General features: G+C 38.0%; 1 long non-coding RNA gene across 1 annotated transcript; it reads right to left on the bottom strand.

The window, feature by feature from the left end:
• Nucleotides 1-422: 422 nt before the first annotated feature.
• Nucleotides 423-26,100, bottom strand: LOC133561404 (uncharacterized). The gene is made up of 3 exons (XR_009808679.1): nucleotides 25,956-26,100; nucleotides 3,144-3,218; nucleotides 423-1,184 (listed from the first exon to the last, which is right to left on the bottom strand). It is a non-coding gene; the product is annotated as an uncharacterized LOC133561404 (long non-coding RNA).
• Between the last annotated feature and the right edge of the window lie 32 nt (nucleotides 26,101-26,132).

Genomic DNA, 26,132 nt, shown 5'->3' with positions numbered 1-26,132 from the left:
CATTGTCTTGCTGAAATAAGCAGGGTCGTCCATGAAAAAGACGGCACTTAGATGGCAGCATATGCTGAAAGGTACCTGTATGTACCTTTCAGCACTAACGGTGCCTTCACAGATGTATAAGTTACCCATGCCTTGGGCACTAATGCACCCCCATACCATCAAACTCTTAATGAGTCAAGTTTGAACGCTAATCCCTTATCTAAAAAGTTTTTTGATTGATTGACTATATCTCCGAGCTGGCCTGGGAACGCCTCGGGATCCCCCGGGAGGAGCTGGACGAAGTGGCTGAGGAGAGGGAAGTCTGGGCTTCCCTGCTTAGGCTGCTGCCCCCGCAACCCCACGAAAGAAAATGGATGGATGGATGGATGAAACTTTAATTAGTAGATTGCACATTACAGTACATAATCCGTACAATTGACCACTAAATGGTAACACCCGAATACGTTTTTCAACTTGTTTAAGTCGGGGTCCACGTTAATCAATTCATGGTGCAGCGTAAAACCTCCCAAATAATGTATAATTAGTCGATAACATCATCCAAAACCTACAATTTCAGCTGACTCATCACAAACAGGCGTTTTATCAGTTTTTCCGGTCCTGTTTGGGGTCACGGTGATGGGTCACTCCCAGCCCTACCGGCCCCGGTGCATCATGGGAAGAAAACCTTCACCATAATTATTATGGGTTCCTAAGTCTGAGATTTCACTTCGCCACCTTCCTCCTTCTTTTTGGTGACAATCACACGTTTTTTATCATCGGGGGACAGGTCTGGACTGCAGGCGGGCTCAGGTAAAAAAAATAAAATGAAAAATAAAATAAAAAACGTGTCTTTCTTCTCGCATGTCGCTAATTGGTTCGACATCGCTCTGGTTTGGATTGTCGTAAAAAGAGAAGTGTCGAGAGTGCCTCACGCGTTACCATGGCAACACGCGCCGGACCGCTCCAAGACTGTGCTGACATTACGGTTCCTAAATTTTATGACCGCGTGACGTTGTTATGTGTAACCTAAACGGTCGAACAATCGATGAATCCACCTGGCCGCCATTTTTTCCTCACGTCATAGGCACCGACCGTCTCCATGGCGACCGCTTCCCTGTTTGGACTCCTCATTTATGGCTCCATAAAAATGTGTTATAGTTGTTTGAACACATGGCGTGTGCAGGAAGTTGTAGTAGGCCGTAATCCTGTAAAAGAAGGTTAAAGTTGTTGTGAAATGTATTTGTATTCAAGAAATAGATCTAAAAAAATTTTAAAAAGGGCCGTCATTCGTTATATTTGTGACCAGAAATTGTTTGTTAGACTTCTAATAACTGTAAGAAGTGTTTTGTTTTGTTTTTGTTTCACCCATTCAAAAATTTGCATGACAAAAATCTAGAATTTTGTATCGATTAAGGGACAAGCGGTAGAAAATGGGTGGATAGATGTTTGAAAGAGTTATATGTGTTTAACCCAGTGGAGACTGTTTGTGAGTGACAATGGCGCTCCCTTGTGACAACTTTATGCCATTGTATTTACAAACCAAACCTGAATTGATAATTTTACACATCTGTCTATCTATCTATCTATCTATCTATCCATCTATCTATCTATCCATCTATCTATCTATCTATCTATCTATCTATCTATCTATCTATCTATCTATCTATCTATCTATCTATCTATCTATCTATCTATCCATCTATCTATCTATCTATCTATCTATCTATCTATCTATCTATCTATCTATCTGTCTATCTATCTGTCTATCTATCTATCTATCTATCCATCTATCTATCTATCTATCTATCTATCCATCTATCTATCTATCTATCTATGTATCTATCTATCCATCTATCTATCCATCTATACATCTATCTATCTATCTATCTATCCATCTATCTATCTATCTATCTATCTATCTATCTATCTATCTATCTATTTATCTATCTATCTATCTATCTATCTATCTATCTATCTATCTATCTATCCATCTATTTATCTATCTATCTATCTATCTATCTATCTATCTATCTATCCATCTATCTATCCATCTGTCCATCCATCCATCCATCCATCCATCCGTCCATCCATCTATCTATCTATCTATCTATCTATCTATCTATCTATCTATCTATCTATCTATCTATCTATCTATCTATCTATCCATCTATCTATCTATCTATCTATCTATCTATCTATCCATCTATCTATCTATCTATCTATCTATCTATCTATCTATCTATCTATCTATCTATCTATCTATCTATCTATCTATCTATCACATCTTTATTGATGATTGGTGATCCTTTATAATGTAAATAGTCATGATGGATGTTAGGTAAATTATAGTGGAATAACAATCGACCTGGAAATATTACTAGCAATGACTGTATTACACGACAATTATTTATTTTTTGCTTGAAAAATTAAATGAAGTTAAAAATTTAGCAATTGATTAGTTTTTAAAAGTGAAATAAAACCTTTGAAAATTCCAACACAAATTTGTATTGAATTGTTTTTTTAAGGCCAAACAGGATTTAAAAGTCTTTACATTTTGAGGGGCGAGAAACAAACTTTGATTCATACTGGCAATTCTTTCTTCTTTCTTTCTCAAATTTAACACATTTCAGTCCTTAACAAAAAAATACCAAACATGTCATGTTTATTTTGATTTTGACACTTTTAAAAGGCCTTTTGTTCAGACAACGGCACAGGTTGTATTGAGTAAATATGCACATTTATACTAATTAAAACTGTGACATCATTTGATGAAAGAGTTCAAATAAAATAAAAACCTTTCTATGGGGTTAAAGTTAATTAATAGATTTGAGAGGGGGGGGGGAATCCATATTGTTTTTATGCCCTTTGAAAAATGAACGATTTGTATTTCCTGTTTGGGATATGGCTGAATAACTAGGGAACACATGTGAAATCACTGTTTAAATGTAACGTACAAATAACACACCAAAAAACAGCAAAAAATTACTGAAAGGACACAAATATAGTCAGCCTTTTCCCCCTGAGGGTTACATTTAATTCATTTCATATAATTCAACACATTTTCACCTTTATTATCAACTATGTAGAAGTCTTTCCATATGGCATCATTACAACAAACTTGCTGGCTGAATACAATAATATAATAAAGATATTAAAATTCCTACCTGCGATGACAATACTGGCCACTAGAGAGCAGCAAATTACAGCATGTTCATTTCTTGTGCAGCTCCAATGGACTCCTGAAAATTATTTTTGAAGTTTTAAAAGCACGTTTGCATGAACATTAACTTTTTTGTTTTGTTTTTACATTCTACAAGGTCAGTTAATCCTTGCATTTAAACAAACCTATTATTCATTATTTACTCTGCATGATAACTGATGCTGGGCCACAGGTTCACGCTGCATCGGAGGCCCTAAGTCCCGTGTGGATCAAAGACCTGAGTGCTAAAAACATTCTTCCCAGTCCTCCTGTCAGGACAGTTCCCCAAGGGAGTAACCGTGCCGTTGTTACATGTATTAATGTGCTGTAATTGGACCAATAAAGATTCCTCGGCACTGTTGACTTTACCACGTCTGACCCCCGCAGCGCTCTGCTGCCGAAGTAAACGTTCAAGTCCCGCAGTCTTAGCCTGCTGTGGGCCGCTTCTGCACTTCAAAATAACAACAATAATAATTGGCTCCTCTTAAATTATGCATGAGTGTAAAAAAAAAAGATTTGGAAATCATGAAGGGGAATTGAACCTTGTTTATTTTACACACAGTGGGTGACGCTTTGAAGTGGCGAACAAAACTGCTGGATGCAATAGCAAAAGCGTCCACTAGTGGTCACTGCACAGCACCGACTTCGCTCAACACTATCCTATTTACGCTTTGGCAAAATTACCGAGTAATATCTGTAGAAGTACTAAAAAATACCATGTAATGTAGGATCAACGCACACAGTAGCTAAACACCACAGTCCCCACTTTTCCGCCGCGCTCCTTTTTCTTGCTGCCCTCAGTCTCCTCTTGGATAAAAATGTGTTTCTTTACTTGTTGGTTGGCACTAGATTTTTTCAAAGTGACTTGATAGAGGTACTATTTATTTTGTAATATATTTAAAAAAATATACATGTATACATATATATATATTTTTTACTCGGAATGGGTTTAGAAAAGATGAATGGAAATATTATTATTCATTCCTTCCAGGTGTCATAAAATGACTAAACAGTATACAGGTATTGTTAGAAACAATGTGTATATTTTCAATAAAAACATGTAAAAGCAATAAAGAATTAGTGATGAATTGTATAATTTATATTATATTTGTATATATCCAGCCATCCATTTCCTACCGCTTGTCCCTTTTGGGGTCGTTGGAGCATATCTCAGCTGCATTCGGGCATAAGGCGGGGTACACCCTGGACATGTCACCCCCTCATCACAGTATTTGTATATAATGTATACAATATACAACATAATAGGATAATATATTATATACTGTATATATAACATTTGAATATTACAAAAATTTTATATTTTATATTGCTACTATGGTACATTTTTTAAGAGTACTTTATACCTTTGGTTTTCGCCCTCTTTTTGTGCCCTTGTGTGCATTATCCTTTCCATCCTTACCCTTTCCATCCTTTGTAAATGTAAATGACAATTTCCCCTGTGGATCAATAAAGTTTGTCTAAGTCTAAGTCTAAAGAAGTAGTGTCAGTAACATCTTTCACGGCTATTTTCTTTTTGTAGTTATGCTTATCATCTTCAATATTTCTAATAAAACACAAAAATCACTTTTAAACACTTGCTTTTTTTATTTATTTTGGTTTGGGTTATATATACTCGTTCCACTTTTGGACCACATTTTCCTTGACAAGTTTGTCAGCTTTCCGACCGGCCATCATTGACTAGATTGCTCTCTAGTGGCGGTTTGAGGGAACTGTCTCTCTCCTTACACAACAGTACCTCAGTTTTCGCGAGTAATCCGTTTGACAAAAACTGAAAACAAAATCAAAGCTATTGTTCTCATAAAAATATAAATAAATCCAATTATTCCGTTCTAGACGCCATATATATGGACACAAATCACATTTATTATTAAGTAATCATAATTTTGCATGCAGGAAACAACGCAAAATACATAATAAAAAATTAATGAAAAGCATAAATAAATGTGTAACATCACTTTTACTGTACTTTTGTTGAAGATTTATTTTAACCGATACCAGACCAAATCAGTACTTCGGAAACTGTGCCTGAACTATTTTTTTTTAGGGAAATAGTCCATATATGTTTTTATTTCATGGAAATTTGGGCCATTTAAGGTGGGTAGATTTAGTTTGATATTGATAAGTGGGTATGCATTCAAATAAATAATTGTCATAATTTTACGAGCAACTAGTGATGGGTAAATGATGCCTCAGTGAGTGTGTAGCACACTCACTAGCTGTATTAAAGGGGAACATTATCACCAGACCTATGTAAGCGTCAATATATACCTTGATGTGGCAGAAAATAGACCATATATTTTTCTAACCGATTTCCGAACTCTAAATGGGTGAATTTTGGCGAATTAAACGCCTTTCTGTTAATGGCTCTTTTGGTGGTATTACCGAGGTAATACAGCCGCCATTTTCATTTTCAACACATTACAAACACCGGGTCTCAGCTCTGTTATTTTCCGTTTTTTCGACTATTTTTGGGAACCTTGGAGACATCATGCCACGTCGGTGTGTTGTCGGAGGGTGTAACAACACTAACAGGGAGGGATTCAAGTTACACCACTGGTCCGATGATGCGAAAGTGGCAAGAAATCTTCCGCCAGACCCCCATTGAATGTGCCGGAGTGTCTGCACATTTGACCTGCGGTGCTAAGGCAGACATGACATAGAGATGTATGGATAACCTGCAAATGCATTTGCAACAATAAAGTCAACTAAATCCCGAAGGTGAGTTTTGTTGATGTTGTTGACTTATGTGCTAATCAGACATATTTGGTCGCGGCGTGACCGCCAGCTAATCGATGCTAACATGCTACACTAATCGATGCTAACATGCTATTTACCGGCAGTGCTAAAGCACACATGGCACAAAGATAACCTGCAGATGCATTTGCAACTATATTACGTTTCCTTCCACCCACATTTAATGTGAAAAAAACAGTTACCAATCGAAGGATTTAAGTTGCTCCAGTGTCACAAGATGCGAAAGTCTTGATCGTTTGGTCCGCACATTTTACCGGCGATGCTAACGCAGCTATTTGGCCATGCTATGGCTATGAATAGCGTCAATAGCTATTCGCTCAATAGCTTCAGTTTCTTCTTCAATACTTTTATACTCCAACCATTCCTTTCAAAACATGCGTAATCTGTTGAATCGCTTAAGCCGCTGAAATCCGAGTCTGAATCCGAGCTAATGTCGCTATATCTTGCTGTGCGATTCGCCATTGTTTGTCTACATTGGCAGCACTGCATGACGTCACAGGAAAATGGATAGTGTCTTCGCGGAGAGCGAAAAAAAGGCACTTTGAAGCTTTTTTTAGGGATATTCCGAGACCGGTAAAATTTTGAAAAAAAATTCTAAAAATACGACAAGCCACTGGGAACTGATTTTTATTGTTTTTAACCCTTTTGAAATTGTGATAATGTTCCTCTTTAACACTGCACAGATACTGTGTTGCTGTTTTACGATGCTGACATCTGCTGGATTTAACATAGTAACTACAATTGACCTACAAATACAATTAATAGTTCTGAAATATAATTGTTTAGCTGTGCAGAAATGAATATTCAAGTGCAGCTGTGGTCAAAAAGCCAAATTATTACTATAGTACTACATAGGGATGTTGACCGAGTACCGCTATTTTTTGGTACCGGTTCCTAATTACGTCGGTCCAGGAGAACTGTGACAATTCTGGACTAATGACACTGCTGTCTGTATTTTTCGTTCCAGCTGGCCGTCGTAATTATGACACACAGTCACATTCAGTTCAGCTTTGAGTAATGACAAAAAAGGAAGCATCACCACACAAAAGTTTGTAACACCACAATATTCCCTCCTCAAAAGTTCTTCAAAGTCACGCACGTTATGTCAGTTAAAAGTTAACCACGGTTAGAGTGTCCGCCCTGAGATCGATAGGTTGGGAGTTCAAACCCTGGCCGAGTCATACCAAAGACTATGGACCCATTACCCATTACACTCAGCATCAAGGGTTGGAATTGGGGGTTAAATCACCAAAATGATTTCGAGGCGCGGCCACTGCTGCTACTCACACCTCCCCTCACCTCCCAGGGGGTAAACAAGGGGATGGGTCAAATGCAAAGGACACATTTCACCACACCTAGTGATAATTAACTTGGAATTTCATGGCTGCAACATGTGCCAAAGTAGTTGGGAAAGGGCATGTTCACCACCGTGTTACATCACCTTTTCTTTTAACAACACTCAGTAAACGTTTGGAAACTGAGGAAACTAATTGTTAAAGCTTTGAAAGTGGAATTTCTTCCTATTCTTGTTTTATGTAGAGCTTCAGACGTTCAACTGTCCGGGGTCTCCACTGTCGTATTTTAAGCTTCATAATGCGCCACACATTTTCGATGGGAGACAGATCTGGACTGCAGGCGGGCCAGGAAAGTACCCGCACTCTTTTTTTACAAAGCCACGCTGTTGTAACACGTGCTGAATGTGGTTTGGCATTGTCTTGCTGAAATAAGCAGGGGCGTCCATGAAAAAGACAGCGCTAAGATGGCAGCATATGTTGCTCCAAAACCTGTATGTACCTTTCAGCATTAATGGTGCCTTCACAGATGTGTAAGTTACCCATGCCTCGGGCACTAATGCACCCCCATACCATCACAGATGCTGGCTTTTAAACTTTGCGCCGATAACAGTCTGGATGGTTCGCTTCCCCTTTGGTCCGGATGACACAATGTCAAATATTTCCAAAAACAATTTGAAATGTGGACTCGTTGGACCACAAAACACTTTTCCACTTTGTATCAGTCCATCTTAGATGATCTCGGGCCCAGAGAAGCTGGCGGCGTTTCTGGATGTTGTTGATAAATGGTTTTCTCTTTGCATAGTACAGCTTTAACTTGCACTTACAGATGCAGCGACAAACTGTATTTACTGACAGTGGTTTTCTGAAGTGTTCCTGAGCCCATGTGGTGATATCCTATCGAGATCGATGTCGGTTTTTGAAACAGTGCCGTCTGAGGGATCGAAGGTCACGGTCATTCAATGTTGGTTTCCGGCCATGCCGCTTATGTGGAGTGATTTCTCCAGATTCTCTGAACCTTTTGATTATATTATGGACTGAAGATGTTGAAATCCCTAAATTTCTTGCAATTGCACTTTGAGAAACGTTGTTCTTAAACTGTTTGACTATTTGCTCACGCAGTCGTGGACAAAGGGGTGTACCTCGCCCCATCCATTCTTGTGAAAGACTGAGCATTTTTGGGGAAGCTGTTTTTATACCCAATCATGGCACCCACATGTTCCTAATTAGCCTGCACACCGGTGGGATGTTCTAAATAAGTGTTTGATGAGCATTCCTCAACTTTATCAGTATTTATGGCCACCTTTCCCAACATCTTTGTCACATGTTGCTGGCATCAAATTCCAAAATTAATGATTATTTGCACAAAAAAAAAAGTTTATCTGTTTGAACATCAAATATGTTGTCTTTGTAGCATATTCAACTGAATATGGGTTGAAAATGATTTGCCAATCATTGTATTCCGTTTATATTTACATCTAACACAATTTCCCAACTCATATGGAAACGGGGTTTGTATATATGTACATAATTAACCACATGATGTTAGTACATACGTTGAAGAAAATCAATAAATTACATTAATTTCATTTTCCGATATATTTGGAAATTATCACCAATGGGAGCACTTTAAAACTCTGCCAGGCTCAATTTCACCGATTTGACTAATGAACATTAGCGCATCATTTATTCAGAAAGTATAAATAACTAATGAAAATAGAATACAATTAACTGCAACATGTAAATCTAAAAAAACCATTATGACTTGTACATTTTCAGAGTGTGATTGGTCTAATATTAAACAAAAAAACAATCTGGAGTTATCTTTATTTTTAAGTTATCATGCCATCTATTCCCACTTGGGAAAATATATTCAGCCATGTGGCCCCTGAGCTAAAATGAGTTCGACACCCCTGCTCTAATACATCCGTGTGCAACATAGACACAAACAATCCCTATAGTTAGGAAATGCACACCCACAAAACATGCTCTTTGATTGTATTGATTTATATGACATATTTGATGTGACATAACATGTAAACGGTTTGTGACATGCATGTATGGCACATGCATGCCATACATAAATATAATTTCCAGCTGAGGGTAATTGACATGAAGATGACATAACTGCATTAGCAAATATAGATGACTTGTTTAAGACTTTTAAAAAAACAGGTGTTGTTAAGGGTTATGGTTGAATTTGTGCTAATAGAAATGCTAATTAAACAAATAAAAAAATAAAAAAAACATTTACACAAATTACATATAGTATTGAGAAGAGTACAGATAAATACCGGTATCGATGAGGGGATATCGATAAAAGTGTACCGATAAAATCTTAACAAAATACAGCCGTAGTATTACGTAGATTTGTATGATATAACGGTACTAATAAAGTAATGCGATACTAAAGAATTAAAATGGGTACCATACTGCCTTTGAAAAATACCTGTAATTTTTATTTATTTATTCCCGGACATGACGCCGCGCCGCTTTTAGATTGCTTGTAATACGAGCAAAGGCGAATGGTAGTCAAAACACACGCACAGAGCACTTACAAGCAGTCACAGGGCAGACACAGAAGAAGTAGAATGAACATATTTTGGCTTAGAATAAAACTAACGATAATGTTGAGGCTATAAACACTGAACCGCCGCTCCGCAAGGGGTGCTTTAAAACAGTGGTTCTCAACCTTTTTTCAGTGATGTACCTCCTGTGAACATTTTTTATTTTTTATTTAAGTACCCTCTAATCAGAGCAAAGCCTTTTTGTTTGAAAAAAAAGAGATAAAGAAGGAATATACAGCACTGTGTCATCAGTTTCTGATTTATTAAATTGTATAACAGTGCAAGATATTGGTCATTGGTAGTGGTCTTTCTTGAACTATTTGGAAAAAAAGATATAAAAAGAACTAAAAATTTGTTGAAAAATAAACAAGTGATTCAATTATAAATAAAGATTTCTACACATAGAAGTAATCATCAACTTAAAGTGCCCTCTTTGGGGATTGTAATAGAGATCCATTTGAATTCATGAACTTAATTCTAAACATTTCTTCACAAAAAAAGAACTCTTTAACATCAATATTTATGGAACATGTCCACAAAAAATGTTCTAGCTATCAACACTGAATATTGCATTGTTGTATTTCTTTTCACAGTTTATGAACTGACATTCATATTTTGTTGATGTATTATTCAATAAATATAATTATAAAGGATTTTTGAATTGTTGCTATTTTTAGAATATATTTTTTTTTAAATCTCACGTACCCCTGGGTATACCTTCAGGTACCCCCAGGGGTACGTGAACCCCCATTTGAGAACCACTGCTTCAAAACATAGCTAGCTAGCGGCTAACATCTGTGTTTTAGCTACTTCTAAATCCCTAATCCTCGCCGGCATGGCGAAAAATAACGTTTTTTTCCAAATATAATTTCTGCAGAACGAGTACTAGCTAAACATGTTTCACTACACACCATAGGAGAATACAATAGCGAGCTAGTGCTACTGAATGTAAACAAATGTAGACAAATGCCAAAATATCGGGACAATATATCCATCCATCCATCCATTTTCTACCGCTTATTCCCTTTTGGGGTCTCTGGGGGCGCTGGTGCCTCTCTCAGCTACAATCGGGCGGGAGGCGGCATACATCCTGGACAAGTCACCACCTCATCGCAGGGCTAACACAGATAGACAGACAACATTCACACTCACATTCACACACTAGGGCCAATTTAGTGTTGCCAATCAACCTATCCCCAGGTGCATGTCTTTGGAAGTGGGAGGAAGCCGGAGTACCCGGAGGGAACCCACGCATTCACGGGGAGAACATGCAAACTCCACACAGAAAGATCCCGAGCCCGGGATTGAACCCAGGACCTTCGTATTGTGAGGCAGACACACTAACCGCTCTTTCACCGTGAAGCCCCAGGACAATATAGTACTACTGTTATATCGGAGCCGCTCATTGGCATCAAACCTTAACGTGCTTGATCTGTGTCCTATTCAGACTCCGTCCAGACCAAATCTGACCCCTTCAGGTCACATTTAGACTTGCGGGTTCCATTAAAGGCCTACTGAAACCCACTATTACCGACCACGCAGTCTGATAGTTTATATATCAATGATGAAATATTAACATTGCAACACATGCCATTATGGCCTTTTTAGTTTACTAAATTGCAATTTTAAATTTTGCGCAAATTATCCTGCTGAAAATGTTGCGGTATGATGACGCGTGCGCGTGACGTCACTGTCACGCCTATGGTTCATTTTTTGTTTTGGTCATGCTATGTTTAGTTTTTGGGACATTTAGTCCTGTTTTGCATTTCCTTGTTTGTCTTGTTACCATGCCAACTGATTTAGTTTTCATCCGTCATGTCTGATCATGAGTTTTCTATCGCCATACTACCCTAAGCATACTACCTGTTAGCATCCTGGTTAGTACTTGGATGGGAGACTGCCTAAGAATACCAGGTGCTTTTGACCTTTGGACTCTAAGTTCCTTTTTTTTTTCACTCCCTGTTTTGTTACCATGACAACCAATCAGTTCACCTGTCTTGTCTCACACCTGTTTTCACTTATCACGTTCATTATTTAAGCCACAGTTACCAAGTAGTCAGTCCAGCAACATCACCTCCTTCACGACCTCGAATATCTGCGTCATGCCTTGCTATGCTGTTCATTTTGTCCACGTAAGTTTTTGTCATTCATGCCATAGCACAAGTGTTTTGTTTCATGTTTATAGTTTATAGCCTTTGTGCTGGTCTTTTGTTTCAAAGCCCAAGTTTTGTACCTCCATTGTGAGCGCTTTTTGTTTGTTCCTGTTTTTAGTTTATGAGTAAATAAATTAAATATGTACCTACCTTCACGCCGTTTCCACTCCATTCGCTTCGCACCTCGGGAAAACAACCCAAGACCAAGTCCTAGCCTGACAGTCACGGATTGTAGTGGACATTTTTTTCCAGCCCGATCCCAGCTATAAGTAGTCTGCTTTAATCGCACAATTACACAGTATTCTGGACATCGGTGTTGCTGAATCTTTTGCAATTTGTTCAATTAATAATGGAGACGTCAAACAAGAAAGATGTACGTGGGAAGCAATGTATTGCGGCCGCCTTTAGCAACACAAACATAGCCGTTGTCTCCTTGGTTACATTCCCGAAGGTGAAACTTTACCATGGATCAGAGCGGTCAAGCGAACATGGTTCCCGACCACATGTCAACCGGCAGGTTTCGGTGAGAAAATTGTGGTAATAACTCGACTCTTACTGTAGACATGAGCGGAGCTTGCGTCGTTCATCGTGCACCTGTCAAAGAGGCAGCTTCCCTCAGAAACACCGGTGGTCACCACACCCGTGGCCAGACCCCTCCGACTTTCGGGTACGACGGTTTAATCTCACTACAACTCTAGTGACACAATAAGCAGATAAGGGATTTTCCAGAATTATCCTAGTATATGTGTCTAATAACATCTGAATCGCTCCTACTGCTGTCTTTTTTTTTTCTAGTCCTCTCTCACTATCCTCATCCATGAATCTTTCATCCTCGCTCAAATAATGGGGAAATCGTCGCTCTCTCGGTCCAAATCGCTCTCGCTGCTGGTGTCCATGATTGTAAACAATGTGAGGATGTGAGGAGCTCCACAACCCGTGACGTCACGCGCATATCGTCTGCTACTTCCGGTACAGGCGAGGCTTTTTTATTAGCGACCAAAAGTTGCCAACTTTATCGTCGATGTTCTCTACTAAATCTTTTCAGCAAAAATATGGCAATATCGTGAAATGATCAAGTATGACACATAAAATGGACCTGCTATCCCCGTTTAAATAAGAAAATCTCATTTCAGTAGGCCTTTAAGGGTCTACCACAAACCTCAAGTGGGCGGGGAAGAACACGTTCCCACCCGTGAAATGCTGGCTGGTGATTGGCTGTGGCAGCGTCTCACTCTTATTATGTGGAGGCGCCATTTATAGTGTTTGCATTACAGTACACACTGGCTTGACGTTACGCAGACTAACTTTAGTGGAACCAGCCACCGTGTGGTACACACACACACACACACACACCTTCTTCATCATCCACCCTGGGAATGTCGTCACGGATGAGCGCCTCACCGCTCGGGGTTTACAGTTAAGCCAATTAGAGTGGAGAAAAGATTAGCCGGGGAGTCACACACCGTGTGTTTTTCGAAATGATAACAAGCAGTCAGAGATTGTTCCGTAAGAGGATGTCACTCTTATCTTGCTGCATGTTTGTGTAGATGACTGCATGTTTGTTTTTGTTTTTTCTTTATTTAATCTAATCTGCTGCTGTAGTTTGCTTTGTTGGAAAAAGGAGTAAAGGACTGTTGAAGTGTGACTCTCACATGACTCGGCTTGAACACACACACGCACACATACACACACACAGAGAAGGAAGATATTAGTGTTGGGCAGAAGGTTATGTTTTATAGGTTTACCTGCACAATATACATACAGTGGGGCAAAAAAGTATTTAGTCAGCCACCGATTGTGCAAGTTCTCCCACTTAAAATGATGACAGAGGTCTGTAATTTTCATCATAGGTACACTTCAACTGTGAGCGACAGAATGTGAAAAAGAAATCCAGGAATTTACATTGTAGGAATTTTAAGGAATTTATTTGTAAATTATGGTGGAAAATAAGTATTTGGTCAACCATTCAAAGCTCTCACTGATGGAAGCAGGTTTTGGCTCAAAATCTCACGATACATGGCCCCATTCATTCTTTCCTTAACACGGATCAATCGTCCTGTCCCCTTAGCAGATAAACAGCCCCAAAGCATGATGTTTCCACCCCCATGCTTCACAGTAGGTCTGGTGTTCTTGGGATGCAACTCAGTATTCTTCTTCCACCAAACATGACGAGTTGAGTTTTACCAAAAAGTTCTATTTTGGTTTCATCTGACCACATGACATTCTCCCAATCCTCTGCTGTATCATCCATTTTGGTATAAACTCAACTGGTCGTGTTTGGAGGAAGAAGAATACTGAGTTGCATCCCAAGAACACCATAACTACTGTGAAGCATGGGGGTGGAAACATCATGCTTTGGGGCTGTTTTTCTGCTAAGGGGACAGGACGATTGATCCGTGTTAAGGAAAGAATGAATGGGGCCATGTATCGTGAGATTTTGAGCCCAAATCTCCTTCCATCAGTGAGAGCTTTGAATGGTTGACCAAATACTTATTTTCCACCATAATTTACAAATAAATTCTTTAAAATTCCAACAATGTGAATTCCTGGATTTTTTTTTTTCACATTCTGTCGCTCACAGTTGAAGTGCACCTATGATGAAAATTAAAGACCTTTGTCATTTTAAGTGGGAGAACTTGCACAATCAATGGCTGACTAAATACTTTTTTGCCCCACTGTATGTACAGATCGGGGGTATCAAACTACTTTTCATTGAAGGCCACATAGCAGTTACTGCTGCTCTCCAGGGTCGGTGACTATACAAAACCCAAAACCAGTGAAGTTGGCATGTTGTCTAAATTGCAAAAAAACAGAATTCAATAATTTGCAAATCCTTTTCCACTCATATTCAATTGAATAGACTGCAAAGACAAGATATTTAATGTTCGAATTGAGAAATGTAATCTATTTTTTGCAAATAATCATTACCTTATAATTTATTGCCAACAACACATTGCAAAAAAGTTGGCACAGGGGCATGTTTTACCACTGTGTTACATGGCCTTTCCTTTTAACAAAACTCTGGAAATGTTTGGGAACTGAGGAGACCAATTTTAGAAGCTTATCAGGTGAAATTCTTTCCCATTCTTGCTTGACATAAATTTTAAGTTGTTCAACAGTTCTCTGTAGTGGTATTTTAGGCTTCATAATGCGCCACACATTTTCAATGGAAGACAGGTCTGGACTAAAGGGATGCCAGTCTAGTACCTGCACTCTTTTACTATAACGCGTGGCTTGGCATTGTATTGCTGAAATAAGCAGGGGTGTCCATGATAACGTTGCTTGGATGGCAACATATGTTTTTCCAAAACCTGTATGTACCTTTCAGCATTAATGGTGCCTTCACAGATTTTTAAGTTACCCATGCCTTGGGCACTAATACACCCCAATACCATCACAGATGCTGGCTTTTGAACTTTGCACCTAGAACAATCCGGGTGGTTCTTTTCCTCTTTTTTCCGAAGGACACGACGACCACGGTTTCCAAAAACAATTTGATATGTGGACTCGTCAGACCACAGAACACTTTTCAACTTTGCATCAGTCCATCTTAGATGAGTTCGAGCCCAGCGAAGCCGGCAGCGTTTCTTAATTAGCTCATTTTTAAATGCTGCGCTAAAAAAAATAGATTAAAAAAAAAAACTATTAACATTTATTACACACACAAAAGAACCAATAACAAATACCGTTGAATATTGTTTCAGTGAGAAAAAGCTGAAATGTTGATACTAATAGCTATAAATAATAAACTTTGTCACCTAAAACAGAAATCTGAGACCAAGTTTTGTCTTTACATGTATATGTTTGTCTTAATTTTATTTTATTTTTGTATTTGTACTTATATATTTTTTTGGTTGAAAAAATGGGAACATCATTGAGATAGAAAAACAAAATGCCCCCACCCCAATTTTCGTAGAGGAAGCAATGTGCCAACACACCCAGCTACCCCCCGTTTCCAACAAGAGAAGAAAAAAGTGAGAAAAAATAAATGTAAAAATAATAATAATTGTCAAAATAAATAAAAATGTATTGTAATCGACAAAAAATCCCATGTATTGAAATTAAAACATCTAAAATGTTATAGAAGTAACTATGATACAAAAACAAACAAAGGGGGAAATAGATATAAAGTCCATCCATCCATCTATTTCTACCGCTTGTCTCTTTCGGGGTCACGGGGGGTGCGGTAGCCTATCTCAGCTGCAAGTCCTTTATTTTCATTTTGAATAAATACAAAGATATTTTACTGAACGCACAAGGTGAAAGAAAAGAAAAATATAAAATCAATAAACGGTGCTTGGAACGTTTTGGAAAAATAGAAAACCGCAATAATTTGGTCAAAATAACAAATAATTTTTATTCTAACGGAAGTTTGTGACATATGAGCTAAACAGATGTAATTATTTAAATATTATATACACAATAATAGCTAAGTAGTACATTTGAAAATAACTGTCATAAGTATACCATCATATACTGTAACTAGTAACAGTTAAATGACGCCTCAGTGAGTGTGTGACACACTCACTGGTTGCACTGATACTGTGTTGCTGTTTCATAATGGGGCCATCTGCCGAATTTAAAAAATCACAATATTTGACCTGCAAATTAATAGAGCAATTAATTATTTATAAGTCAGCAAATACTATAATATAGCTGTGTAGAAAAAAAAAAAAGTGAAATAGTATAATTTTTTTCTTTTAATTTTAAACGAATACCTGTGAGAATACATACTGAGAAAATAAATGATATTGCATTTACATTTCATTTGATACGGATAACAAATCTGTCAGGATGTGGAATATGGTGTCGTTTGTTTTCCCGTGGTGCAAATCTACTGGACTGGACATGGCGTAAAGGTAATGACATCTTTTGTTATTAACTCAAAAAAAGGAACAAACGAAAGGCGCTCTCAGCAGAGGTTCAAAACTTGGCTCTTTGATTGATTGATTGATTGATACTTTTATTAGTAGTTTGCACAGTACAGTACATATTCCGTACAATTGACCACTAAATGGTAACACCCGAATAAGTTTTTCAACTTGTTTAAGTCGGGGTCCACGTTAATCAATTCATGGTTTTCAATTCTGAAAACAAAAACTCGCACAATGGCATAACTATGGACAGCAAAAACGAAAACACTTACTGTGACGTGAAAATCATGAATCTATGGCAGGAAGTGAGCAATCAATCGGGTATCAAGGGTGTGTAGAGGGTGATGTCACAGGCTGACTGCCTGGCAACTACAGGCTTAAATAGTGCTGTGATTATTGACAGGTGCGTGAGTCCAAACAAATGGACAAAAACAGGAACTAATGGAGTCAAAAACAAAACAGCATTACTAAACAGAACATGATCACAAAGACATGACAAAATCAATACTTTGGAAAAGGCGAATCATGCTAAAAAATGGAAAACATCCACATTTTGCTCAAAAACTAATTTTAAATAAATATGATGGGACGGTACCGGTGCGTGACACATTAGCTACCGGGCCACACAGAAACATAAATTAATTTATGATCTAAAGCAATTTCTCCAATTTAACTTATACATACACAATGTTAATGTGCCAGATTGTAGCCAAATGATTTTTTATTTTTTTTTTGCTGTTTTTATCTGCCACACGTACAGTAGACAACCGGTCCGTGAAAATAATGCATACATTAAACCACTCCCTGTGTAAAAAAGGTTGGAGGACCCTGATTTAAAGTACAAAGTGGACCCATAAAAAAAACATAGAATCAACAAACACTCAGAAAATAAATTATGTTCCACTAAAAATTAAAATAGTGCCTAAAGTGATCATAAAAATAGCCGTTTTTTTATTCCAAATTACAAACCCTGTTTCCATATGAGTTGGGAAATTGTGTTAGATGTAAATATAAACAGAATACAATGATTAGCAAATCATTTTCAACCCATATTCAGTTGAATATGCTACAAAGACAACATAATTGATTTTCAAACTGATAAACAATTTTTTTTTGCAAATAATCATTAATTTTAGAATTTGATGCCAGCAACACATGACAAAGAAGTTGGGAAAGGTGGCAACAAACGCTGATAAAGTTGAGGAATGCTCATCAAACACTTATTTGGAACATCCCACAGGTGTGCAGGTTAATTGGGAACAGGTAGGTGCCATGTTTGGGTATAAAAACAGCTTGCCAAAAAATGGGCAGTCTTTCACAAGAAAGGATGGGGCGAAGTACACCCCTTTGTCCACAACTGCGTGAGCTAATAGTCAAACAGTTTAAGAACAACATTTCTCAAAGTGTGATTGCAAAGAAATGTTAGGGATTTCAACATCTACGGTCCAAAATATCATCATAAGGTTCAGAGAATCTGGAGAAATCACTCCAAGTAAGCAGCATGGCCGGAAACCACGGCACTATATCAAAAACCGACATCAATCTCTAAAGGATGTTACCACTTGGGCTCAGGAACACTTCAGAAAACCACTGTCATTAAATACAGTTCGTCGCTACATCTGTAAGTGCAAGTTAAAGCTCTACTATGCAAAGCGAAAGCCATTTACCAACAACATCCAGAAATGCCGAGATCATCGAAGATGGACTGATGCAAAGTGTAAAAGTGTTCTGTGGTCTGAGTCCACATTTCAAATTGTTTTTGGAAATATTTGACATTGTGTCATTTGGACCAAAAGGAAAGCGAACCATCTAGACGGTTATCGACGCAAAGTTCAAAAGCCAGCATCTGTATGGAGGTGCATTAGTGTCCAAGGCATGAGTACTTACACATCTGTGAAGGCACCGTTAATGCTTAAAGGTACATACAGGTTTTGAAACAACATATGCTGCCATCTAAGCACCGTCTTTTTCATGGACGCCCCTGCTTATTTCAACAAGAAAATGCCAAGCCACATTCAGCACGTGTTACAACACCGTGGCTCCCTAAAAAAGGAGTGAGGGGAATTTCCTGGCCCGCCTGCAGTCCAGACCTGTCTCCCATTGAAAATGTGTGGCGCATTATGAAGCGTAAAATATGACAATGGAGACTGTTGAACGACTGAAGTTCTACATTAAACAAGAATGGGAAAGAATTCCACTTTCAAAGCTTCAACAATTACTTTCCTTAGTTCCCAAACGTTTATTGAGTGTTGTTAAAAGAAAAGGTGATGTAACACAGTGGTGAACATGCCCTTTCCTAATTACTTTGGTATGTGTTGCAGCCATGAAATTCTAAGTTAATTATTATTTGCAAAAAAAAATAAAGTAAATGAGTTTGAACATCAAATATGTTGTCTTTGTAGTGCATTCAATTAAATATGGGTTGAAAATGATTTGCAAAACATTGTATCCATCCATCCATCCATTTTCTACCGCTTATTCCATTGTATTCCGTTCATATTTACATCTAAGACAATTTCTCAACTCATATGAAAAAGGGGTTTGTATATTTTAATGAAATGAGTTCAAAAATGAGAAGCTAAGAAACCAGCATATAGACTATTTTTCAGTCCTTGAAAAGTAATAAAAGTGTCTGACATCCCTAAACTTTGGGCTTTAAGTTAGCATCCAAACAGCAAGAAACCAGTTAAACGGAGGCTCTTGAGCCCTGAAAAGAATGTTGGACGCCTCATGTGTTGTCTTTGTCAGGATGTAATTATTATAATTCTCTCTAAGAGCACCTTAGCAACGACTTTACTCTGTGTTTGCGGAGTGACACCATGTTGCTTATCATGTGAGGGGTGTTGGCTGTGAGGGTGGAGCAGCACATTCCCGCTCAGGAACAGGCTGCCCTTTATTTATCTGATGCAAGAGTTACTTTTGAAGGACGCATAGTAAGATGCCACATTACAGTCGTCACATTGCACTTCCACATTTGGTTGTGGATTTTGAGCATATTCTTTGTATTTTTGGCTTAAATTAACCTTTTCAAGCATGCAAAATGTCTAAATGAACTAATAATATCACCACAACAGTAATATTGGTCACTAGATGAGACCAAACCAATCAGAGCCCACTGTTCAAAATCGTGCATCACTGGATTAAAAGAGTGTGGCTGTTGTTTTGAGTGTAATTTTAAGTATAAATTAAAAAAAAAAAAAAAAAAATTGAGACGGTTGTAAACATGTTTTTATGTTTTAACTGAGAATTTAAACAGTTTAGAAGTAATTTTAGTAAATCTTAGGGGAATTAGAGGTGCACAAAAAATCGATTTAAAATAAGAAAAACATTTTTTTTGGGATGTTTTTTTTCTTTTTAAAAATGTAAAAATAATTGTAATAAAAAATAATATAAACATTTAATTTATAGCTTTCTGCGATGTGGCGACTTGTCCAGGGTGTACGCCGCTTTCCGCCCGATTGTAGCTGGGATTGGCACCAGCGCCCCCCGTGACCCCAAAGGGAATAAGCGGTAGGAAATACATGGATGGATGGATTTATACCTTTTTCAGGGCATTTCCATGCAACCAGAAGGAGGTTTTCTAAGTATAGATTTAAAAAAACTATTTTTTAAGTATAAATTAAAAAAAATGAAAAATTGAGAACATTGTAAACAGGTTTTAATGTTTTAACTGAGAATTTAAACAGTTTAGAAGTAATTTTAGTAAATCGTAAGGGAATTACAGGTGCACAAAAAATCGATTTGTTTCTTTTTAGAAGAAAATTCATGTTAATTTTTTTTAGATAAAGAAATAAATAAATAAAAAATATTTATACCTTTTTCAGGCCATTTCCATGCAACTAGATGGAGCTTTTCTAAGTATAAATTTAAAAAAACTATTTTTTAAGTATAAATTTAAGAAATACATTTTTTTCAGAAGGTTGTAAACAGGTTTTAATGTTTTAACTGAGAATTTAAACAGTTTAGAAGTAATTTTAGTAAATTGTAAGGGAATTACAGGTGCACAAAAAATCGATTTAAAATAAAAAAAATATTTTAGATGTTTTTGTTTCTTTTTAGAAAAAAATTCATGTTAATTTTTTTTTAATCCATCCATCCATCCATTTTCTACCGCTTATTCCCTTTTGGGGTCGCGGGGGGCGCTGGCGCCTATCTCAGCTACAATCGGGCGGAAGGCGGGGTACACCCTGGACATAAAGATTTTATTTATACCTTTTTCAGGCCATTTCCATCCAACCAGAAGGAGCTTTTCTAAGTATAAATTAAAAATAAACTATTTTTAAGTATAAATTTAAAAAAGAAGTTTTTTTGAGAATGTTGTAAACAGGTTTTAATGTTTTAACTGAGAATTTAAACAGTTTAGAAGTAATTTAAGTAAATCGTAAGGGAATTACAGGTGCACAAAAAATCGATTTGAAATTAAAAAAAATATGTCTTAGATGTTTTTGTTTCTTTTTAGAAGAAAATTAATGTAAAAATGTTTTTGATAAAAAATAAAATAAACATTTTATTTATTCCTTTTTCAGGCCATTTCCATGCAACCAGAAGGAGCTTTTCTAAGTATAAATTTAAAAAAAAAAAAATTTAAGTATACATTTTAAAAAAAATTTTTTGAGAACGTTGTAAACAGGTTTTAATGTTTTTACAGGTGCACAAAAAATTGATTTAAAATAAAAAAACATTTTTTAGAAGTTTTTGTTTCTTTTTAGAAGAAAATTCATGTTAATTTTTTTTTAATAAACATTTTATTCATACCTTTTTCAGGCCATTTCCATGCAACCAGAAGGTGCTTTTCTAAGTATAAATTAAAAAAAAAACTATTTTTAAGTATATATTTTAAAAATCATTTTTTCTTAGAACGTTGTAAACAGGTTTTAATATTTTAACTGAGAATTTAAACAGTTTAGAAGTAATTTAAGTAAATCGTAAGGGAATTACAGGTGCACAAAAAATCGATTTTAAAATAAAAAAATATTTCTCAGTTGTTTTTGTTTCTTTTTAGAAGAAAATTTATGTTAAATTATTTAAAAAAAAAAAAAATAAACATTTTATTTATACCTTTTTCAGGCCATTCCCATGCAACCAGAAGGAGCTTTTCTAAGTATAAACTAAAAAAAACTATTTTTAAGTATAGATTTAAAAAATATATTTTTTGGAGAACGTTGTAAACAGGTTTCAATGTTTTAACTGAGAATTTAAACTGTTTAAAAGTTATTTTAGTAAATCGTAAGGGAATTACAGGTGCACAGAAAATCTATTTAAAATAAAACATTTGTTTTATGTTTTCTTTTCTTTTCAGAAGAAAATTAATGTTCTTTTTTTTTTTTAAATAAAAATAAACATTTTATTTATACCTTTTTCAGGCCATTTCCATGCAACCAGAAGGAGCTTTTCTAAGTATGAATTTAAAAAAAAACTATTTTCAAGTACAAATTTTTAAAAAATAACTTTTTTGAAAAGGTTGTAAACAGGTTTTAATTTTTTAATTGAGAATTTAAACAGTTTAGAAGTAATTTTAGTAAATCATAAGGGAATTACAGGTGCAAAAAAAATCAATTTAAAAATAAAAAAAATGTTTTAGATGTTTTGTTTCTTTTTAAAAGAAGAATCATGTTTTAGTTTTTTTAATAAAAAATAAAATAAACAATTAATTTAAATACCTTTTTCAGGCCATCTCCGTGCAACCAGAAGGAGCTTTTCAAACTTTAAGTCTTAAAAATTCATTAAAATTTTTGAAAGAATTGTGTTAAATCGAGAATCGGTTCTGAATCAAATCATCACCCCCACTGGAAATGCGACAATTTAATGCTGTTGTAGCTTCAATGCTAATAAATGGTGTTTTGGCTTCCAGATTGCCTACTTTATTCCGTTTTCATGACATCCATCCATCCATTATTCCCATTTGGGGTCGCGGGTGACACTGGTGCCTATCTCAGCTACAATCGGGTGGATGGCAGGGTACAACCTGGACAAGTCGCCACCTCATCGCAGCGTTTTCATGACATGCGCAGTGAAATTGAGCGCTTGCCCAACACAATATATGCCATCATATATATCCAGGAGTTAATAACACTGGCACAGTCTGTGACCTACATGCTAACATTGACAGCAACATCATGCTAGGTTAGCATATTTACTGAATAAAAATTACAAGACCGTAGCATTATCTTAGGACGCGTAGCGAAGCCTGTGACGGAGGGGATACATGTGGTGCACATAAACGGGCTCTGTGGAGAACGTGCGTCGATAAAAGGTCACCTTTATAGGTCGTGTGAAATCTCATCTTTTTTGGGTATCAAACCAGCGATCTTTCGGTCACGACACAGCCGAGAAAGAGGAGAGAGAGAGAGAATCAAACTGTGCTGTCATTCCTCAAAGGACACATTCATCGTCGGTGAACCAGCGCTCAAACGCTGTGATTGAACAGGAAATGAACACAGGGATGACCGCCTGAATAATTCAGCCTCTCGTTTCGGGAGGGCGCTTGCCGTCAGTCAGCGGACGTTTCCATTGACTCCATGCTAATGTCTGCTGGTGTTAGCGGCGCACACAATGTTGTGTTGGCGTCTTCATGAGCGTGAGACCACCCCCACACCCCCCCCGTCATGGCCGACAAGGGCTTTGTTTTGGTCTGAGCTGTGCTCCATTTTGTCTCATTGCTGCCTCAACTGGGACATCACAGCTCCACGGCTGGAGCATGACCCACTTGTCTCTCTCTGGCTGTGTGCGTGTGCGTGTGCGTGTGCTGGCAATGCTTACTTAACTGGGACATAGCTCTGTTTACACCAGGGGGTCAAACTCATTTTAGATCGGGGGCCACATGGAGAAAAATATACTCCCAAGTGGGCCGGACTAATAAAATCCCTGCACGATAACTTAAAAATAAAGACACCTTCAGATTGTTTTCTGTGTAACACCCCCGCTAGCACCAAAACCCACCCCCCACAACCCCGCTCACCTCAACCGACGCACGGAGGGGGGTGTATAATGGAGCCCGGAATAAGTAGGGATGCATGGGATTCTGGGTATTTGTCATGTTGCGTTTATAATGTGTTACAGTGCGGATATTCTCCCGAAATGTGTTTGTCATTCTTGTTTGGTGTGGGTTCACAGTGTGGCGCATATTAGTAAGAGTGGTAAAGTTGTTTATATCACAACCCTCAGTGTAATCTGTGTGGCTGTTGAACAACTACGCCTTGCAGTCGCTTGTGCGTTGAGTCAGCAGCTGCACACTAGATGTGGCCGGTCGGCACTCAGATAGCATAGTATTAAAGCGGACGCTACGACATTGTCGAGAGGACATTTAAGGCATTGCCATCACGGCACGGCCTCAATATGGTTGTCTGGGTGAAAATCTGAGAATGTTTTTCTGGCAGAGGCAATGAAATTTGGAAAACCTCCCGGTAAAATGGGGGGGTCGGCATGTATGCAGCTGAGCCACATCAGAGTGATCCAAGAGCCGCATGCGGCTCCGGAGCCGCGGGTTGCCGACCGCTGATCTACAGAGATAGAAATAATTGCTATTGCAACATCCAGTAAACACATGTAAAAGAGCTGTTTCTTTCATTCAAAAATTTCAGGTTAATTTGTATATGTAGCAAACTTATCCCGCGGGCCGGATAAAACCTGTTCAGAACCAGGGGTGTCAAACGATCGGCCCGCGGGCCTGATCCGGCCCCCACTAGCACCAAAACCCACCCCCCCAACCCCGCCCACCTCAACCGACGCACGGAGGGGGGTTAGTGGGGGTGTATAATGGAGCCCGGGGGCCGTACGTTTGACACCCCTGGTTTACACCTTTAGGGGACTTCTGACGGTATAGGCAACCAAAAAACTGGTGCCCTAAAGGGAAACCATTCTGAAGCTGCCAAAATGATTTTCAAGCTTTGGCCCATAAAACATGTTTAATGGTTCGTTTGCATGTGAGACATTTGCACAGCAGCCCCCTCATCGGGCTGGAGCTGGTACTGCACTCGCTGCTCTGCTCACACTTCTTCCGTTTATAGTACAAAACATTATTACCATAAAGAAGGTCTGGGCAATTATTTTGACTCGGGGGCCTCATTTAGAGAAAAAAATGTGTCTCGGGGCTGGTGTATCTATTTTGAGGGACACTAATACAAAAATGTACAATAATGTCTGACTGAATGCTAAAAATGTTATGACAGACCGCCTTAAAAAACGTAATGGAATGTTACTGTCAGGCTTGCCACTGACAGTTTGTTTGTGTTTTAGTTTTTCCTCTGTGCGTTTATTATTTCCTGTCCTTAGTTCCGGTCAGCGCTCTTATTTTGGTTCAGCTTCCTGTTTGTCTCCCTGTGTGCTGTTTTCCCTCAGTTGCGACTGATTGGCACCTGGCCACACCTGTTGTCGATCAGCCCGCTCCTATTTGTACCTGCTTTGTCTTGAGTCAGTTGCTGGATTAATGATTTTTCGTAGCCACATGTCGAACTTGTCTTTGCTACCTGTCGTGTTGTATCTTGATGTGTCAATGCAGCATTGCGGTAAGCTATGTTTGATAGCGGGTTTTTAGCTTACTGTCTTTTGTTCCCTGCTTCCGTTTTGTTTTCTAAGTTACAAGTACGACCTCAGTTTTCAATGCTAAAGTTCCTTTTTGTTTTCTAGCTCCCATGCTAGCTCTCTTAGTTTGTTATCCGCCCATGTGCGTACTTTTTGTTTGTACCCTTTGTTTGGTTTTGTCTTAGTATTTTGATTAAACCATGTTTACTTTCAAAATGCCTGCCTCCTTCTCTGCATCTTGGGGTTCGTCAACAACTAACTATGACATTTACATTTTTCTATGAGCGAAAAAACACTGACTATTGAGAAAATATGAATGTCACACCCCTTTTCGATCGACATATTTTACAATCAAGTAAAGAATGTAAGAATGATCAGCACATTACTTCATCAATTCAGAGATTTAATGTAAGAATGATCAGCACATTACTTCATCAATCCAGAGATTTAAAGACGTGTATGAGCTAACTGGGCAGTGGCCATTTTGCCTCTGTGGAGAGGCGTAGCCGACGGGTCGACAGCGGCGTAGCGGTCCTACTCAAGATGGTGGCCAGGAGAAGATGCAGGGATTGAGAGCAGGTGTGTGGTTTACGCACCTGACTCGGATTGCTGCAGCGTCGCTTCAAGCGCGCCCCGCCTCTCCGCTCCGCCGCACACTCCGCCTCCTGGCCGCCATCTTGAGTGGGACTGCTACCCCGCTGTCGGCTACGCCTCTCCACAGCCTCATTGTTTTTATGCCTCCACAACCTGTGGAAAGAGTGGTCCCCTCAAGG

This window comes from Nerophis ophidion, linkage group LG11, assembly GCF_033978795.1.
Source record: "Nerophis ophidion isolate RoL-2023_Sa linkage group LG11, RoL_Noph_v1.0, whole genome shotgun sequence".
Classification (NCBI taxonomy): domain Eukaryota; kingdom Metazoa; phylum Chordata; class Actinopteri; order Syngnathiformes; family Syngnathidae; genus Nerophis; species Nerophis ophidion.
This window is presented reverse-complemented; position numbering and strand designations above follow the sequence as displayed.